General features: G+C 34.0%; 1 protein-coding gene across 2 annotated transcripts in view; it reads left to right on the top strand.

Moving 5' to 3' along the window:
* Window positions 1-20,195, top strand: part of LOC122809110 (hepatic lectin-like) — a 749,311-nt gene that overhangs the window by 58,949 nt on the left and 670,167 nt on the right. The gene's annotated exons all lie outside the window — the stretch shown is intronic.

The raw sequence follows: 20,195 nt of genomic DNA, 5'->3' as shown, positions 1-20,195 counted from the left end.
GCTATACCTCGTATCATGCTTTTTGGCCCCAAAACCCGGGCCGAACCACAAAGGTAGGGGGAGTGTCCATATTCATAAAGGACACCCACACCTCCAGGTTAGTAGCAACACATGAAGCATCAGAGACCATACAGGTGCAACTAACCATAGGCAAAACTGCTATACAACTGGTAGCATGTTACAGACCACCCTCCCAATCTCAAGAACCCCACTCAGCTTTCCTGAAGACATTGGAAGATATGAATGTATCACAAAATATCATCATACTGGGAGACTTCAACTACCCAAACATAGATTGGGTACATTATTCTAGCCCTAATACCCTAGCCCAAAGGTTCCTGGAATTCATAAATTCAAATGCACTGGAACAACTAGTCACTTCTCCCACTAGGGGAGATAATATACTAGACCTGATCATCACAAACATGGGGACAAAATGCTCCACACCAGAAGTATACCCCTCACTAGTGAGATCTGACCACAAACTAATCACCCTGGATATACATATCCCACCTCCACCCCCAGCACAAAAGACCACAGTGAAAAACTTCTCAAAAGCAGACTTCACTCTTCTTAAGACTGAGATGGTATCCTTTAAGCCCACTGTGCCAGTGGATACCACATCCCACAATGCCGAATCCTTCACAAATGCTTTCTATGGACATCTCCAAGAATGCATGGATCATGCAATCCCAAACAAATCCAAGTCCCTCTCCACCAAATGTAAGCATCCTGTCTGGTGGACCTCAGCCATAAACAAATTGTATAACAAAAGAAGGAAGCTAAGCTACTGCACGTCAGAGCGAAATCCCATGAAGGGAAGACATCTCCGATCAACATTAGCAGAAAACTACGTTCTCTCATAAAAACATCCAAGGCAAACTTTGAGAGAAAAATTGCTAAGGACACTAAAGATAACCACAAAGCCTTCTTCAGCTATGTTAGAAACCTGGGCGGAAACCCTCAGATATGCTCAGAGTTGGTTCACAACAACAAAAAATACACTGAACCCACAGATATTGCTAACATTCTGGCTGATAGGTTCAGTGCAAATTTCTCGCCTCCTTCATCCCCAAAAGAAGAAATACTTATCCCAGCTGAATGTAATCTCCCTGTCATCTCAGATGTCCAAGTGAGAACCGCCCTAAACAAAGCAAAAAACACAGCGTCAATGGGACCTGACGGTATCCCGGGATGCGTGTTACGTGAACTCCAAGGGGAGCTAAACCCACACATAAAAATGCTATTTAACCTTAGCCTTACTTCAGGATATGTACCTGAATACTGGTGTACAGCAACAGTGGTCCCACTCCACAAGGGGGGTGCCTCTACAGACCCTGGAAACTACCTCCACGTAAGCTTGACTAGCCTGGTCTGCAAAGCTATGGAAAGAATCATTATGGAACTCATAAACAGAGACATAGGGGACCTACAGACGCTTGACCCCACCCAGTTCAGCTTTGTAAAGGGCAGATCCTGCCTTTTAAACCTGGCTGACTTTTTCGAAACAGTCACTAGAGCCATTGATGAGGGCAAAGCAGTCCATACAGCATACCTGGACTTGGCTAAAGCCTTCGACACAATACCCCACTCAGGCATCATAGATAAGCTAAACAGCTTAAAAGTAAACCCTTATGTCACTAGATGGGTTGCAAACTGGCTAAAGGACAGAACCCATAAAGTTAAAATCGCTGGAGCAATGTCAGACTCAAAGCCAGTCACAAGTGGTGTCCCACAGGGATCTGTCCTGGGACCCCTCTTGTTCGGCATTTATTTCTCAGATGTTAAAGCAAATGTGGGAGGGCTGTGGCTGGCAAAGTTTGCAGATGACTGCAAACTAGGTGCCATAGTCGATACACCAGCAGATACACACATCCTACAAAAAGGCCTCACTGAAATGGACAACTGGTGCCGTAGTCACGGCCTTAAACTAAATGCCAAAAAATGTATAGTTATCCCTTTTGGAAAAAACAAAGTACCCACAAATTATCACATAGACAGCAACCCACTGAGTACGGAAAAAGTAATCAGAGACCTAGGGACCCAAGTAGACAGCGACCTCTCATTTGACACCCACGTTGCCAAAGTGGTTAGAAAAACATTCTACCTTGCACACCTCATCATGAAGGGTTTCACATCCAGATCCAAGGATGTCATTGTACCCCTATATTCCTCCCTCATCAGACCCATGATTGAGTACAATGCCCCATTTGGTATGTACCTCACCCGGCACTTGCAACAGCTGGAGAGACCACAAAAGTACCTCACCAAAAGGATCAAGGGTCTCCAACATATGTCTTATTCTGCCAGACTAAAGAAACTTCAGCTCTATTCAGTAGCATACCGCCTGCTCAGAGGTGATCTCTGCCTGACATACAAGGCCATGTCCAATCAGGATCTGATGGACATGCTCCACCTCAAAAAATCCAAATCTATCAGGACCATGAGAGCTAAAGACTTAAACCTCGGCACAAGTATGAATAGGACATGCTGCAGGGATAGATTCATAACCCAGAGGCTTCCCATGCTTTGGAACAGGATCCCAGTTCGTATTAGGCAGAGCCCCTCACTGAATCTCTTCAAGAGAAATCTTGATGAGTGGATGGGAGATCGTAAGTTTACCCCAGGGGTCACATCTGTGTCACTGCTAGACAGAGGCACAGTAAACTAATTCTATTATATAAGGGGACCTTCACTGTGTCACTACTAGACAGAGGCACAGTATTCTAGATTTTATCTGTACATTTTTGTACCATTTCATGGGGTGGCAAAAGCCACATCACTATGGCTAGGCTTACAAATGCCCCAGGGCAGATAGCCTAGTACTATACTATGAAACTATGAAACTATGAAACTATGAAATCAACCTTTTCAAGGAAACAGTTACTTATCTAACATTTGTAAAATTATCAAGCACACAAAAGTATATAACAAAAAATCTTTACTGGAACTATTTTAAATCAGTAAATGGCCATCTTCCAACAGATGATGACAAAAAATCTATTCTTAATTAATCAAAACACACCACATTATCACTTCACTGGCAGTTGCTTACCTGGAGATTTTTACACATAAGTGTTTATACACCAAATAAATTAGCTTTGATGTTTGCAAAAGAAGATTTATGTTGAAGATGTGAAATAAAACTAAAAGCCGACTGGCAGTACATTTTTTTATGAATGTAAAAGTATTAAGGTATATTGGAATAATATTAACTACTTTTTTCAAACAATCTTCAATGATCTCTTCCAACTAACTAAATCATTGGCTTTATTTAACTCCCTCATACAAAAATGTGTTTCAAAAATTTATTTGAAATTCTTTGGTCTTTACTAGCTATTGCTTGGAGGATTATTACTGGTAACTGGATAAAGGTATCTTTTCCTTCATTCAATGAATTCAAGAATCTCACCTTGTTATTTGCTCGAATGGAAATCAATACTTTAAAGAACAGATCTAATAGAATCATATCACACTACAATAATGGAAATTTTGGAGAAAGTAGACAAGAATGTTTCTTAATGTGATTTATTTAAGATTCAGATATAAAGTGAGTATTTATTCTGACTAGTCACATATGTAAATAGTTTTATTGGGTTTTGAAATGTTATTCATTCTTACTGTTTTATACTTTTACTTCTTTCATTTTCTTTCTGTACCATGATTTGTCATACTTTCTATATTGTATTCTTTATTATGTGTTACATTATTGTTATATTATTGAAAAACAATAAAACAAATTGAAAGAAAAAAGATTGGCTGAGAGAAATGGCTGGAAAACACAGGAAAATAATAAGTTAAAAAAGTGGCTGTTTAACAATCTAAATTATCATTATAATTCTACAATCAGTATTCATATAATGTTTAACTAGGCTTTTTAATTTTCCTTCATCTTATTACATTATATCTATATGATATACTAATTCTTCCAAAGAGAGCTATATCACAGCACTTTTGGTAACTTTATAATCTTAATATTTTTTTAATTATTTCACCTTATATAGTTTTCTTAAACATCACAGTTTTAAATGACAGTTAAAGGTTTTAGAGTGTTGATCTTTAAGTTATGCTGTCAATAGGTACAGTAAATTTTAAAGTTTTTTAAGGCGATCTGAGCTATAAACATTGTCAAAGTTTTTTTTTAAGAAGATCAGAACTATAGACATAAAAGGATAATGCAGAGTCTCTAGCTATTGGTAAGGATCTTATAAAGTTGGCTATATTTATTTTAAAATTCAATGTTCTCACAAAATATAGATGCAGTAAATGTTTTGACTGTTTCACGTTGTGATGTGTTATACAGTGTTGTTGTCATCTATATTTTCACAAAACAAATCTTTAAAAACATAGCACAGCACTCTTTAATAGTTGTAATTTAATGATTACTGTGTAGCATTCTTTGTTTGAGGTTATTATAATAGTTGTGGCAGCTAGAAAATGTGATTGCTGTGTTATGAATGCTCAGGCTAGTGGTTGGACAGTTGTAAAATTGCTTATTCAGGAAGTATTGCTGTTTGGGTTCTCCAGAAGATATTAACAGATAAGGTAGGTTGCCAGTCAATAAATGCGATATAACTGGTGAAAATGTGTGTCCGGTTCTAAGGAAAGAGACAGAAAATATCAAAACTGTCGTTTATTGGTACATCAGGTTAAGCGCTTTCATCTATCTTCCATAGACTTCTTCAGAACACCATTTCTCAAACTAACAGCCTTTAAATAGTACTAATTAATTCAAATTATCCAATCCCGTGATACACCAATTTGATCTCATGAATATTAATTTCATGGATACTGAATAACTCATCCTGACATGGATTCTCAAAATCATGAAAATACATAGTAAAATAACTAAACAGTTATATTACTGTTTACGCATGATGTAAAATTTGTAATATTCAATAATAAAATTACATTATAAAATAAAAATAAAAACTTAAAAATGTTAAAAATACAAGTTTTAGTTGTGTCTCACAAAAAACACACAAAACTGTAGGAAACATGTAGCTCGATGAGTATAATCAGCTTGGAACAACACCTACCCTACTATTAATATTACTTTTTTCTTACCCATTCTAGGCCCTTAACAGGGGCTTGGTGGGAATACAATCATTTAATCCAGGGTAAGTGGCTGCATTTAATAATATTTGCCACTTCACTTCTCTTTTCCTCAATATACCTTTCATGTCACCTCCTCTAGGATTAATCTTTACACACTCTACAACTGCAAACTTGAAAGTGTTACAAGTCTCACTATCCCTAATATGCCTATATAGGGACTTATTAGTATCTTGCTTTCTTATACAATAAAGGTGGTCATATATTCGGTTTCTTAACCTCCTCTCAGTTTTTCCTACATAGAAACACGGACATTTTGTACAGATGGCTAGATAAAACACAAACTGGGTCTGACAGTTGCCCTTTTTGAAGCTTACTGTTGTTTTGTTGATATTGTTTATAGTGCGGGCACTTACCCTGGATTAAATGATTGTATTGCCACCAAGCCCTTGTTAAGGGCCTAGAATGGGTTAGAAAAAAGTAGTATTAATAGTAGGGTAGGTGTTGTTCCAAGTTGATTATACTCATCGAGCTACAAGTTTCCCACAGTTGTGTGTGTTTTTTGTGAGACACAACTAAAAGTTGTATTTTTAACATTTTTAAGTTTTTATTTTTATTTTATAATGTAATTTTATTATTGAACATTATGAAATTTACATCATGCATAAACAGTAATATAACTTTAGTTATTTTACTATGTATTTTCATGATTTTAAATGGTTGTTGTGTTATGAGAATCCATGTCAGGATGAGTCATTCAGTATCCATGAAATTAATATTCATAAGATCAAATTGGTGTATCACAGGATTGGATAATTTGAATTAATTAGTATTATTTAAAGGCTGTTAGTTTGAGAAATGGTGTTCTGAAGAAGTCTATGGAGGATAGATGAAAGCGCTTAACCTGATGTACCAATAAACGACAGTTTTGGTATTTTCTGCCTCTTTCCTTGGAACCGGACACTCATTTTTCACCAGTTATATCGCATTTATTGACTGGCAACTGCTGGGTTTGACTGGTGTAGTACTTTTTTGGAGATAAGGTAGGTTCTTATACTATGAATACTTATCTCTCTCTGTTTAAATGATGGATAATTATGCTAATTTTTGTTGTCTGAATGGGAGAGAGGTTTGGATATGAATCACTGTTGCAGCTTTACTCATTGTATACTTGTGAGAGAGTTTGTTTGAATTGATGCGTTGACTGGTTATGTTGATAGTATCGCCATCTTGATTTGTCAGGGAGTTGCATGTTTTTTGCCAGGTGCAGATCAGATCTGATTTGAGATTTGTTTGATCCATGTTTGGGATTGTCTTTGGTAAGAGAGGAGTTGAATGGCTTTTTTTGTGCTCTGTGTAGCACGTTGTTGTGGAGCTGATGTGGGATGGGGTTTTGTGGTCTGATTGGTTCAGAATACACTGGGAGAATGGAGGATCATTGTGGACCATGAGTTGTTTGCTTCATTGGTTTGGTGGTTTACTAAACTATGGCATAAGCTGATTTTAGACAGGTGTAAGTTTTTTTTTGTGTCAGCTCGAGACATTTTGATTATCTTCTTTCTTTTTTTCCTGCCTTCAATCAGGAGTTTGGTAATCCTTCAGTTATGCGAGCATTTCCTTGGTTGTGAACAGTAAGGGGTGTGAACAAGGAACAGGAAACATTACAGCCTGCTTTTCTATGCACAGATAACATATTTTAAAACATCAAGGGACTGACCCATTTATTTAATTGCCTGGTCTAAGTGAGATGAAATGGCTACTATTTATAAATATAATAGAATGGTCCTTAGTGCATTTCCCCATTTTCCTTATTTATGTAGTAAATACAATGAATACAGCCTTAAAGCAAAAGCAATACTTAACCTCATGAGGTTCAAGTTATTTGTCCAATGAGAACAAATATTATGAGGCTGAAAGTATTCACAGTTATCAAAAGTTAGCAGCATTTCTAAATTACATCTTGCTGCATAGAATGTTTTGTTTCTTTGAAATTATAATTTTTTACTGATTGCAAATTTTAGTGTTGACTAAATAACTGACAGAATAAAATATTTTAACTAGAAAACATCATTGTTCATCACTGTTTTATATAAATAGCAGACTCATTATCAGTATGACCTTGCTTTTAAGCCCTGGATTTAATGTAAACACATATCATTTATAACACAATGTATATGAAAAAAGAATTCTAGACTAGCAACATTACTCAGAATCAGGATCTCTTGGGTTACATATGAATATAATTTCCCCTTAATAAAACATCAATACATTTCTTGAGGAGAGTGACTTATTCATCAAAGAGCATTACTGTAACTTTTAAAAACGCAGCAGAACCTTTCGACAAAAAAAATTTAATGTGATTCTTTAGCAGGAAGTGTAATAAAATGCATATAAAAACTGCTTTACCTCTCCAGACCTCTCTTATCTACTTGAAGTTAATCATATACTTGCAGACTGACTTAACGTAGTATATGGCGCAGATAAACTTTGTCATGCAACATTCAGTTATGCAAGGTAGTAAAGGTATGATCTGTTCCACTGAATAATGTTGTTTTTTAGATTGCTATGAAATAAATCAGGGTGAGTAAATGCAGTGACTCAACAACATATCATACCCTATTTGTTTATCAGCACAGGCATATACAAAGTACACACAGTACTTATGTAAATTATATATGCATAGAGATGTTTCTGTGCATATCCAGTGTAATTAGACAAAAAGCCACACAGCACTAAAGCAGTAGTGTAGTTTGTAGATGGCTCATAATGGCATCTAGGTGCTTAGAAAAATCCTCAGTTCAAATGCCTACTACTTTCTTATAACTTGTAAGCCTAGCCTATATGGAAGAGTTCTAAGGAATTCCAAACACTAAATACAATTTAAAATTGAATCTTTGCTCTGAAATTAGCAAAATATGTGACCTGGTCCTGTGTCGATCCTTGATTAGGGAGAACACAATTCTAAGGAAAGTAAGTCTAGGAATCTGCCTTCAGGATTCTCTGTTTATACTGTGCATCAGTGTGAGATATGTAAGACTAAGGTGTGACCTAGTAAACAAATCATCACAAATGAATGTGATATTAAAGCTGATGGAAACTAGTTCATTTTATGCAGTCTTACGCAAAGTAATACTTAACTTGCTGTAAAGTTCTTTATATATATCTCTACACTGCACTATATTTAGTATACTGTTCTCATTCAGGCAGCAAGATTTAGCTGGAAGAAACTCACCTGTGGCAGAACATTTGGCTACTTACTACAATATCTGCATGCTATTAGTGTCCAGAATGTAAATGCAAAATATGTATTCAGCAATGGATATCTAGATTTCCTTTTTGTCTTATTCGGACTTTCTGCTATAGGTGTTTGACAGGCATAGTTGTCCATTAAATATCAAATAAACATTTCTGGAAATGTGATTGAACTGGGCAATAAACTCTCTAAAATTTAGGAACTGATAATCTTAAGAAATCTTGCTTTCTACTGTAATTGGAAGGCAACTTTGTAGTGAGGTCCTCACCCATTTCCTAATGTAATCTGTATGTAGACTGCCTCAATATGGGCAGCGCAGTGGTGCAGCGGTTAATGCTGTCACCTCACAGCAAGAGGTTCTCCGGTTTGATTCTCGGTTGGGGTGCCTTCTGTGTGGAGTTTGCATGTTCTCCCTGCATTCGCGTGGGTTTCCTCTGGGTACTCTGGTTTCCTCCCACATTCTAAAGACATGCTTCTGGAGCATTTCTCCCCAGGCCTCCGCTGAAAACAGGATCTGTGGAACCTAGTCGGACTTTCCCAGTCAACAAATGTTAAATAAATAGACAATGGAGTTGCATAGGAATATAGAATTATTAAAATTAACACTGCTATTAAGCAATTGTATTGACTGGAAATAACACCAACATTTGAAAAATGATTCATAGTATGCTTTCTGCTATATATTTCTTTACATAATGCAATATGAAAATGAATTGCATAGTTTTTTAAATATATGGAGACATATGTCTGTTTCTGGGTGTAAGAGACCTGGATGAAGCAGTGTATGGGGGAGGTGGGGGCCCAAATATGGAGATGGTTTTTGTTTGCTCTTCTTGGGAATTTAGAAACTTATCAGAATAGCAGATTGTACATAGACATGAATTTTCTGAAGACTGCAAAGTCTGAAATTCCTACATTTGTTCTTTATTTTCTGATTGAAAACACCATTGATCTGTCAGAGAGTTGTCATAAAATCAGATATTATGAACAGATTAAATAAAGACACAAAGATCTGGACATGCGAAGATAAACTAGACTGTTAAAAGGTATGAGATAGTAATATATTATAGCTGCACAAATGAAGGATTAATACATTATTCATTTTAGCCTTATAATATATTCATTCTTTAGCTAAAAAGTAACTCATACAAGTTAAAATGTTTAGTAGAAAACTTATAACTTCATATTCAGTGTTGTTGCTATTTCCTGGTACATGTGAAAAGTGATATTGTTTTAGAGAAACTATATGCTCCAATAGTTCTGAAAAATGTAATGTTTTATTTAAGGCAGTTTTATATGAAATGGATGTTATAAAGACAGCCCTTTTAGATCTTATTAGTAACTGACCAAGGAAGCTGCATCAGTGTGTTTGAAGTTTACTCTACTGTATTAACTGAAATGCTGTCTCAGATAATAAAATATGTTACTATATTGGTTCTGCAACTTCTCTTAACAGTTTAATTAAGGACATAATTGAAATCTAAATGTACAGTGACACCACAAGTGAGACAATGTTTGGTACTGCAAAAGATTTTCTTCATACGATCTATTCAAAAGACATGTATTGACCTTTCAGCATATAGTTGAAATGGATTACAAAATATGAACCTGGGAAATCTAATTTAATTAAATGAATATGTAAGCTCAGTTTAATTATTTATTAATAGAAGTAAAGAAGAGTAAGCAAATACATAAGTATTTGACAAAATATAGATTGTCTGATGATATGAATTGCAGTATTAATGTAGTCAGACAGAAATGTAATAGACATAAACAACGATGAAACAGATCTCACACAGAGAAGTAGTACAACAGACAGTTATAAGAATGATTGATTTATAGATCCTAAATTATCCTAAAGCCAATATGACAGCAAGAAAACATCTTCAAGTTACCTAACAAACTATATAATTGAACACTCTTTATGTAGTTTTGATTTTAGGTATGATTTATGAAAGTTAATAAGTTGTATTTGTTTTACTTGTTTTACTAGTTTTTGACATTTTAAAGCCTTTCAGAGTTTGATTATTTATACAACTATTATATATAGCTGTATTTCATCATTACATATAATTTTCAGGGACTATAATATAAGATTAGCAATCATTTTCATATAGAGATTTGCTCTAGATTTATTTAATAGCTTTTCTATGTAACTTTGTTCAATTCTATAGGTGAAAATCTACAAGAGAGTTAATCATAATTAAAATATTTTTAAACATTATCCTCTGTAATATTTTCATACAAAACACAGATTTTGAATGGTAAGGATGAACCTATTCTGCTTCTTAGATTAATAGCATGATTTGATTGGACTTACTGTCTAAGTCTGGAGTTATGTACTCCATGAGGGATTGGATGGTTAAAATGTGACTATGTTATATAGTTCTTGACTTAAGTGTTTTTATTTTTGTGTCTTCAAATACATATTTTTCTTCTATCATTAATTCTAAAAAAAACTTGCCATTTTGTTAACAACTTACCTGAGTCTCATTAGTGGCCTTTGTAATATCATTTATCACACATTTTAGAAAAGTTTACATAAATTAACAGTTAGACTTTAATAGATGATGAGATTATAGTGTTTATCAGTTAATATAGATGGACTGAATAACGGATGCAATGAGCTAGCTTCTATAAATATCTAAACTTATTTTCACCTCAGGTTGTATTTGTTCAAGAAGCACATTTTTTAACAAAGGATCTAGATAGGTTTAATAAGAAACAATATACAGTAATAGCTAGTTCTCAATTTAATGAAAAAGAAAGAGGGGTAGCTATATGATGGAGAAATTCATTATCTATACCTCAAATTTTAAATTCATATAATGATGATAAAGGCATGTTTTGTTTAGTCAATATTTTAATTATTAAGAAGACATTTTCCCTAGTGAATATATGTTGGATTCCTGCTTTACAGGTAAAAACAACTAAAACCCAATTAGATCAGATACGCCAATACTCTAAAGGTTCTTTAATTATAGCTGGGAACTTTAATTGTATACTACACGAAGGAGATACTAATGCAAAGGGAAAACATAAAATATCTGCTACTGCTAAAGCATTAATAAACTTTATCAGTATACTTAATATTAAAGATTCTAAAGAATTTTTAGTTAAAGATTCTCTTCATTATACTAATTTCTCAAATAGACATGGTACACAATCATTAATTGATAGAATGTTTATCTCAAATTATTTAGTTATATATTTAGATAAAGTTAAAATAACTTCATGCCCAATTTCAGATCATAGCGCCATTAAATTTCATCTTTTTTTGTCATATAATAATATCACTCATTTTAAAAGAATTCTGGCATGTATCATACATATGAAGGATTTTAAAGGGTTTTTTGAAAAAGAGATACACATATATTTTGAATTCAATAACAAAAGACACATCAGAATCTTATATTTTAGATGCTCTCAAATTCTATCTCTATAGGAGAATCGTAAATTGGTATTCACAAAAAGGAGATAATGGGATAAAGACTTAAAACAACTACAAGAAAAATTGATAAATTAAAACTAGGACATCAAAATAATACCATTTCATTAAAAATAATAAATGAATTACAAAATAAATATCTAGAAATGTTAAATCATACAATCAAAATAAGCATGGAAAATATTAAATTAACTATTCAATAAATACAAAACACTTACATAGAGTAGCTTCCAGAACTAAAATGATAAAATACAATCATATCAAGGAAATATATAGTGAGAACAAAAATAAAAAAGTTACTGCAATAGAAGATATACTTAATGAGTTCAGAACACATTATATAACAATTAACCAAATTAATCTAACAATGGACTCACAAGAAGCAATAAAAACATTTATTAATAAAGACACAAAAAACAGACTGACCAGGCAACATTTGGAAACAATTAATAAACCCATATCTATGACTGAACTTACAAATCAAATACATAAATTAAAATCTAATAAAGACCCAGGCAATGATGGGATCATATCAGAACTATATAAACTGATGCCTAAAAATGCAATTCTGAAATCTGACAAAGACCCTGTAGAATGTATATCTTATAGATCTATGCTTACCTCTCAACCTCTAAGAGCAAGAACTCTGGACAAAGCCATAAGTAAAAGTGGGACAAAGGACCAAAAATAGGGACAATTTTTAAATATTGTTCTTAAAAACTTAGAAAGTTGATAGAATAACAGGTTTTGCATTAGCATGAATTTTCTGAAGGATATGAAGTCTGAAACTCAAATGTCTGTCATTATTTTCTAACTTCAGTCTTTAATGATTTGCTACTAATTTGCCAGATAACCACAATTTTATAAAAAATGGATAAAAAATATGAGGCAAAATCTGGTCATTCTGTGAAAATCTGTACAGTTGAAAGGTATGGACCTATATCATTGTTAAATATGGATTATAAATTATTCATGTCCCTCATAGTAAATAAACTTCAACAGTTCCTTCTATATTTAGTTGATAAAGATCAAACTGGTTTTATTAAAAATAGAAATACTTTTGATAATATCAAAAAAAATTAACGATAACTGATTACACTAACAATATAAAAGGCTACTTGACATTAGTAAACTTAGACATTAATAGTACATTTGACACTGTTAATTGGGACTACCTCTTGTTAGTGTTGCAGGAATGTTACTTTCCAATAGGCTTCCAAAAACGTATAAAAAACTTGTATGAGAACTCTTTGGCTTACATAAAAATAGGTTCTTATGTCTCACAATCAATACCAGTTACTAGAAGTATGAAGCAAGACTGTCCCCTATACCCTCTACTATTCACCATAATTATGGAACCTTTTGCAAATTGCATAAGAGTAAATCCAGAAATTAAAGGAGGACAATTGGGACATAACTGAAACTCAAAAATGCTTTTATTTGCAGATAATATTCTATTAATATTAACAAATAACAATAACACCCTTAATTCCCTCTTTAAAGCTATTAAAAAAATCCAGTTTAAACTGGGCCTTACATTTAATGAAGATAAAACAGAAATCTTATCTATCAATTATAATCATGTTAACATACCACAACAATATTCTAAATATTTAGTTATCGATGACAAAATAAAATACATGGAAATAATTTTAACTAAAAGCATTAAAGAGATAATTAATATAAATGATAGTAAAACTTTAGAAAAAATTAAAAATGTATTAATTGGATTTCTTTTACATTAGAAGAAAGATATTTAATTATTAAAATGGTAATATTATCTAAAATACTATACATAATTCAATCTGCAGCCCTCCACATTCCTAAACAGCATATAAGAAATTTTAACACCATAATAATACAATTTCTTTGGCATCCCAATAGACCTAGATTAGCACTTCAGCATCATCAATGTAGCTGGTTCAATGGATAAATAAGTATACAATATATAGAATCATATTCTATTTCAGCTATTAAAACTGTTCTGCCAAGTGGAAAGAAATACAAGAATACATAATTATGAAAAATAGTCAATTAAACTAAAATTTCTAAAATAGAATAAATAATAATAATACTTTTCTCTGGTTATTAACACAGTATATACTAGGATATCAAAACATAATAATAAATGTAACCTATATTACAATGATAATTTCCAACTTCAAAAATCTTGCATATAGGGAACCTGAATACAGTACCTGGATGTTTTAATCTTTCCTATATCATACACAAAATAATATTATTACATGTAATCATTTTCAATGCATAAATTTAAAGAAAAACAATTAATGTATTGGTTTCAGTTAATGGACAGAAAAAAATATTAGCTTGATTATATATTAAGTAAATTCAACTTAAATAATGAAATGTGGATAGATTTACAAAACTGTAGATATGCTATAGAAAGGAGATTATCATTGATGCAAGGTTCAATTAAAAAGGATATTCCAAAATTCATAGATTATCTGATACTATCAATTCACAAAATCCTCTTGAGAAGGATTGTTTATCTAGAATATATAAAATTATTAAAATGAAATCAGATTTTTGTAAACAGAATTATTGAGATTATTTTATAACTATAAATAATTATTATCCAAGTGAAACTGAGAAAAATGATACTTACATCCTCTTTACAAACCACAAGTCATTAAGATGGAAGTTATTCTCATGGAAATGTATGCATAAAGCCTTTATTACACTAGACAGATAGAGTTGGCATCTGAAAACAAATTGGGTGTTGGAGATGTGGTCTGGATGTTATGGCTAATTGGTAGCATATAATATGTGAATGTGATATAATTAAACCTTTCTGAAATAATGCTAATTATTTCTTACAGGCACTATTTAATGGTAATTTTTACTTAAATAAATCATTAAGTTTGTTTAATATACCAATCCCTTTATTTGTTAAGAACATTGATTACTCCCTTCTTTGGTCTCTTCTAACTATAATGGTCTTTATTATTTTGTTACACTGAGGAAGGCTGTTCAGCCGAAACTGGTCTGTGTAATTTGTTTTTTTGCATATGTATATGCAGTCTGTCATCATGGTGTATATCATGTGTATTTTTTAATGCACTTATTTTCCAACAGGATTTGTGCTGGCTTTTTTCCTTTTTTTTTGGTTTGGTTTCTCTTCTAACTATCACAAGAAATGTGATAGCAAGAAACAGGAAAAGCAGTGCTAGTCCAACAATTAAATAATTTTATAACACTGCAATTAAAACTTATCTGGAAATTTTATCAATCAAAGAAAGAAGCACTAGTCAAACGTTTTCATTAAATTCATGGATGAAACTCAAGAAAATACTAAGCAAAAGGACATTACACTAGCTACGTATATAAAGTTGTTAAATATGTGGTTTGTTTTACATTTAAATTGTAAATGTTTTTGTTAGTTTTCTGTTTGTTGTATATTGTTTGCAATCTTATAACTACACATGTAATTTTCATTTATGAAATCTTATGTTATTTGTTTATAATTTTAATAAAAACATTTAGAAAAAACATACATAGGGAAAATAAACGTAGATTACTAGCAATTAGGATAAAAATATCTAAAAGGGTTGGATAAATTACAAACCTCTTTACCTCTTGCAAAGCTAAAGTTGCCAGATTATAACTGGTGCTAAACCTTGTTCTCTTATCATGTAGCATTCATTTCTTGGCCAAGTTCCAGTAACCTAAAATATTACAGTAGCACTTTGCAAATTTCAATTAAACATTTCAATTTAACAATATCAATTTTACTTTGGCAGAGCAATGAGAATATGCATTCAGAATAGCGCATTTTTAAATATTATAGTTTTGTAACTATAAAGCAATGTCTGTTTTCTAGATGATAATCTGATAACATAATATCATTCCACAAATATTTTTATCATTTATAGCTATCCATCACTATTCCTAGAATTCCTAGAACTTACACAGAAACCACACTTTTAATCCAGTTTTTGTTCATTCCTGAGCAAAGTTCAATAAATGTTTGTTTTTTTGTTTTTTTTTAAATACAGGCATTACTGTAAAATAAGTGAAACAGTAATTGCTCTGCCCTCTCCAAAATATTAGAGAAATGCACCCATATGCAGCTGATGCAATACCTTTCCTCAACCTGCACTCAGAAACACAACATGGATTTGTCCCCCAGCACAGCACTAATACTGGACTACTACATTTTTCCAGTATAATAAACCAACATAGAAACAATGGTCTGCTTGTGTCCACCATGTTTTTAGACTTATCAAAGGGATTTGATACTGTCTTGCACCAATAACTGCTCATTTGACTCCCCTCAATAGGACTTTCACAAAACTCCTTGTTGGAGTTTCTTAGTTACCAGTCTGGAAGGCAACAAGCTGTTAAATGACAACAAGCCTACTCACCTTTTCAAGCATTTACTACAGGTGTCCCTCAGGGATCTATCCTGGGTCCTATCCAATTTAATATATTTATAAATAACCTCCACATCTCAACTCACCATGCTAGTTTAATTCAGTATACAGATGACCCAACATTAATGTGCGGCCTAAACAATAAATAAGCACCAAGACATTGCCCCAAAATCATTTCCTCTGTAGAAACTCTGCTCAAAGAATCAAACCTCCTACTCAACCCCAAGAAAACTAAGTTAATGCAGTTTACCTCAAAAAGTTGCCAAAATGAAAAGCAATATATTACCATAAAGTCAGGAAATAATATTGTCACTGAAACTAACTCACAGTAAACTTCTAGGCATTACAATGGATGATAAATTCAAGTATGACCAGCATGTACTGCACACCATTAAATCCACCCACCAGAAACTAGGCTCACTTTATAAAACAATGGGTTCTTTACAGACTGCCTTAAATGCCAAACCTATCCTAACAAACTTAAATAACACTCAAAGAAAGACACTCACCTACTGCTATAATAAAATAACTACATTTGCCATCAATCTCCCTGATAGGAACCACCATTGTTATAGTTTTTGTCTCTACTCCAAATATGTTGCTAAACTCTGGAGTAGTATCCCCACACAAATATAACTCTCTGAAAAACTCAGTAGTATTAAACTTCTGCTTAAACAACATCTTAATGAATTCTGTAGGGGTCGCCACAGCAGAATTCTAGCCCGCTAATGACTGGCAGTGAATTTTTATGGTGTTGAGTTGCCAGCCCGGTGCACAACCTTCAAGGAACGCACATCCACACACACGCACGTACCTACCTGCATGTCTTTAAATTCATTCGACCATGGGGAGGACATGCAGACTCTGCTACTGCCCAAATACTCTCCTTAAACAGAATTCTCTCAAACTCTCACTGAAATGACATAACATTTTTTATACATAACTGCTGCCTGTACAATCTATTAAGTTGTACATAGGCTTTCTCTTTGGTAGCTTCCACCTTTGTAAAATCTTTGAATGTATAAATGTAACTACTGCTTGCCTATAAATGTAAATAGAAATGTAACTACCCCGTGGTTAACTGGAACTTGAAGCTTTTCTCCTTGGGATCCACTGAAAATGGGTATTACCCAGTTCGACTTTCCTGGTAAACAGCGAGAAATAAATAAATAAATTATTATTGGCTGAATTCTGTATCCCTTTAAATATTCAATTATATAAAAGAAAAGAATACCATGTAACATTTAATGATGTTTCTACAATAAGTTTCCTCCAATTCTTTTTTTTTCTGAGCAAACGCAATAAATCACTGCATACATAAGTAAGTGTCTATACATAGCACTTTTCCCCATAATACATTGCAGTAACCTATTAACTACCTTTATATTTTGAGAAAAAGCAATAAACTAACTAAATTTCCAAGGCACTAAAACCTGAGAAACAAAATAACGCTAAAAATATAATTTGTTATCTATCACTGATTGAAGCTATGCATGTTGCATAAGAATATTTGCACAGCTTCTTCCCTCTGACTTGGGTTAAGACAAATAGGCATAAAAAAAAAAGGCAAAAGGGATAAGATTTAATTTTTTTCAGGAAATCCAACTTTTTTAATATTAAACGCAATTAAAATTACCATCTTTAATCACATATAGGATAGTAAGCTCAGCATATTCAATGCTTCATTATATAACTAATAAGCTGGTGCAAACAATTCAACAACCCAAGTAAATATTGTTATATTGGACTAAACATTTAAATGAAGTATTTTATTTCTTATGTAGATCCTCAATTCCTGTTTCTTGCTATATGAATAAGAGATAAATTAAAACTTCTGCTGTCCATATATGAAATATGTAACTTAGTTCAGTCTAAGTCAGCTATAAAGACATAATAAACAGGATATTGTGATATGTATACCAATTTCCTTGATCTGTGAGGGTGAGTATTAAACATTTTTTACAACTACTTTAAATATGTAACTTGAGCATTTCTGAACTATCCACCCTCCCTCCCTATTGGTATCCTCTTTTTATACTTGGTGGCTTTGCAGTTGCCAGCCCCTACTGTAAATTTGATCTGGGACACTCCTCCCAGTCTAGTGTCATTACTTCATTCTACCTAATCCAGGGAAAACATTTGAGAAGGCCAACCCAGTTAGTTTCTGCTCCTCCTTTTCCCTTTTCACTTTACAAAAAAAAAAAATTCTAAGATTGTTTTCTGCCTTTCCTGTAAGTCGTCTAGTCCGGATACAGGTTTGCCGTATCCAGGACTGTTTGTAAGCTTCTGAGCCCCCAAGCCTTTCTTTGTTGGAGGGAAGCCTTCTAGCTTAATTTTGTTTCTTAGAACTAGCCAGTTTTCTAGTTTCAGCACTCAGATCTGTTTCTTTGAGCTCAGCACTTGTTCAGAACTCATTGTAAACACTAAATAAGCTGCAAATTACTACAGCACTCAACTTTCCTCACTTGTCTAGAGGAAAACAGTTTTAGTACTTAATAAATAAGCACCTATCCAGGCATGTCTAAGGGTCAGCTCTGGGTGTTTTCTCCTATCTACCTGATGAATCTGGGCATCTTGGGGCAATGCAGCAATTGCCTCATGTACACAGACAACCTTCTCCTCCTACCACCCAACACTACAACCTGTGAGAGATGCACTTATATAGCCAAACTGGAAGCAAAGCTCTACTCACCCAAGACTGGACTAGACAGTTAAGAGGAGAAGGTAAACACTTGCACCATACCACACTCATCACATAGTCTCTCAAAACCTACACCACCAAAACACACACATAGAAACACAAAACACACACCTGCATTCACGGAGGCTCTCAAACAAAATCTATCCAAACAACAGGGACTTCCAAAGTAGAAATGCAAGCAACCTCCATCCTCCAAACACAACCCAAATGACTCATAGCCCACAAACTCAGTGTGGCACTCAACCACAGCCCATAAGGCATAACAACGTACCCAACACTCTAGTCATAGGTGACTCTATAGTCAGGCACACTGATGTTCCACTCACCAGGCTAAACAAGGAGAAAGTTACTGTCAGCTGCCTGTCAGGTGCCAGGATCTGCCACATAATGCATGCACTCAGGTCACTCCACAACAAGTACAAATATGACTCTGTCATTGTCCATGTTGTTGTGAATGACCTGAGATGTACCTCCCAGGACTACATGAAAAGAGACATGGAGGAGCTGTCTGATCTTGTAGCCCAGGCAGGTATGACCCTAGCCCTGAGTAGCATCCTGCCATCACCCAGAATGATACCACAGTACAAGGACAAAATGATTGACTTCAAAAATTGGCTAAGCTTCTGGTGTCATTCTAAGGGGATCCAGTATCTGTCTGCCTGGGATGACATGATCGACAAACCATGACCAGAGATGGTCTGCACCTATCGCTCTTGGGATTCTGGATACTGGCTAAGGCTGTTGTCACCCCTATAGTGCCTTTTATAGGCAAGATTCACATGACAAATTCACCACCGTAACAGGTACAACCAAGCAAAATCTGAGGGTAATGCTACTTAATGCTAGAAGTCTAAACCTCAAAATGCACTCCTTAAAATGGAGAACATCGACATCTGTGCAGTGACAGAGACCTGGTTCAGTGATCCAGAGAGCAACCCTGCATTACCAGGCTATAATTCATGCCACACCTTTCGGCCACCTAACCTGGACTGAAGCACTAAAGGCGGAGGCGTGTCCATATTCATTAAGAATATCCACACCTCCAGGCTAGTTGCTCAGCATAATGCATTCAAGATTGTCCAAGTGCAACTAATTCTGGGCAAGACCGCAATCCAAATTGTAGCTTGCTACAGATCCCCTCACCATGCCCCAGGATTCCCACTCCTCATTTCTTAACACATTGGAAAATATTAGGGTACAACCTAACACTTTAATAATGGGCGATTTCAACTACCCCACCATTAGCTGGGAAAAGTACTCATGTACCAACTCTTGTGCTCAACGTTTTCTGGAATTCATAAATTCCAACGCCTTGGATCAACTTATCCACACACCCACCAGGGG

This window comes from Protopterus annectens, chromosome 1.part1 (genome assembly GCF_019279795.1).
Source record: "Protopterus annectens isolate FY-2018-M chromosome 1.part1, PAN1.0, whole genome shotgun sequence".
In the NCBI taxonomy this organism is placed as follows: domain Eukaryota; kingdom Metazoa; phylum Chordata; order Ceratodontiformes; family Protopteridae; genus Protopterus; species Protopterus annectens.
Note: the sequence above shows the minus strand (reverse complement) of the source record. Positions and strands in the feature narration are given on the sequence as shown.